We start from the raw sequence: 2,045 nt of genomic DNA, 5'->3' as shown, positions 1-2,045 counted from the left end.
ACTACCAGCAGAGAGACAGACACCACCGTGAGGCCAACGGCTACTCCGTGCAGAACCCAAGGTCTCCCAGAAACATCTGTGGGAGAGAGGGAGATCAGAGGAAGGTTTCTTTCTGCTGGAGGTCACAGGTGACCTATCGCAGAGGTTTCACTTACCATTTGCTCCAAGTTGTTTCTTGGCAATGTAACCATTCCTTCCCAGGAGGATTGGGCCAGGTGCACTCACTACTGTCCCCTCATGGTCATGGGTACTCCTGCGCTGCCCTGTTGGAGCGAGACCAAGATTAGACAGTTCTGACTTAATCCAGGGAGATAGTACTGGAGCTCAGTCAAGATCAGAAATGTCTCTATGTAGAGACACATCTGTACTTGATCCAGATCTGAAACTGGATGCAGTTAGCAACTACTTACCAAACCCCTCAAACTGAGGTTATGGTGAAAACATCATGAGCAGTCACTGCTCCAAGCATCAATCAGGCTGCCAATGGATTCCCAACAAGAAATTCAAATCAGTGAAGTTGGAGAAAAAACACCTTCTGCAACAATGTTGTTGCACTTGTCAGAGCAACAACGACCACGTACACTTCACTTATCACATGTAACATCAATTGTTATGTTTGGGGAATGGCAAGTGCCTGGCTCATATTAAGCTTCATTACAATTCCAGCTGGAAACACATTCAAGCTTATGTTCCTGCTGATACAGTTTGTAATGTTCTTGCCCTAGACTGTTACAACTCCAATAAAGGTTCTTCAGATCAGTGGCATGTATTTCAATTTGTGACCACTAAATCCAGGCTTTAGTTTTGGGCATTGAGGGTGCACAAGTCAATGCTTTAAGAGATGGACCTAAAGTTCACATTTACATAAAGACCCCTCTCACTATCCGTATAGAGGGGATCAAGCCTCCAGACACAGGCCAGCAGAAATTGCTTAAGCAAACAAGTTAGTCCAAATCCAGATCTGGAATAGATGGCTTCCCAATTCAGAGGGAGTGCGAACAGGAGGACATTCAGGCCCTTAACCTATCCTACCATTTGACAGATTGGAGTGAAGTGGAGATCCACGGAAGACATGGGGATTGCTGGCTTGGCTGACATTTACGGCCCATCCCTAGCTTCCTAAAGTAGGGAACTGCCTCCAGGAACTGCTGCAGTTCTTGCATCTACCTCCACCCTACCCACAACACTACAATCATCCCATTTGATCTTTTCAAGAGACTCAACTGTTCAAGGCAACCTATCATCCTAGGATGAAATACAAGGCTTCTGTTTCATTTATAGGCATGGAAAAGGTGGTGACCTAGACGACCTGGGAGCAGATGTAGTGTCTGGTGCTTCCAAGAACTGTTGAGAAACCACCTATGGTACATTCTTTCCCAACTGGTTGCCGCACCTGCAAACATTTAATGGAGAGCATCTCACTGCTGTTATTCCCCCAGAGAATACTGTTCTTCCTACTAAATAGGAATCATTTTGCAGGTCTCTGAATTCTTGCCCACTGAACATTACACCTCTAATGGAGGGGGCTGGGGAGGGGGGGGGTGGTGCAGGATGCAATTGAGAGTCAGCACATTGCTGTGGGTCTGGAGACAAGCGTAGGTTAAGCCAGGCAAAAACAGGAGGCACCCTTCCTGAAAAAGGAAAGATTTCTATAAAAGTGTTGACAGCAGTTACATGGTCACCATTTCATGACTTGCTGTGGCAAAATTTCAATCAGATGATTCCCCTGAAAATTAGCCTGAGGTTCTGGGTTGCTAGTCTAGTGGCATTACTACCCATCAATTCTTACCAAATTGTACCCATGTCTGCAATCTAATTTATCAATTAGACATTTAGTTTTATGAAGGACCCAGAGATTTTGTGAATTGAATTCCAACATTCACTTGCCAGCTTCGGTGACCCATTCATGCATGTCTTCTATTACAACTGGAAGGTCCCTTTCTTCAAATTACATGCCTGCACTGCAAAGTTCTTCCATCACATTTACTGTGGCACCTTCACATGCCTTTAGGCAACAGGCCATCTGCCAGTTCTCCTTCATGCAC

This window comes from Rhincodon typus, unplaced genomic scaffold (genome assembly GCF_021869965.1).
Source record: "Rhincodon typus isolate 14 unplaced genomic scaffold, sRhiTyp1.1 hic_rhity00005366, whole genome shotgun sequence".
Lineage (NCBI taxonomy): Eukaryota > Metazoa > Chordata > Chondrichthyes > Orectolobiformes > Rhincodontidae > Rhincodon > Rhincodon typus.
The sequence above is the reverse complement of the archived record's forward strand: the minus strand, read 5'-3'. Positions refer to the sequence as shown.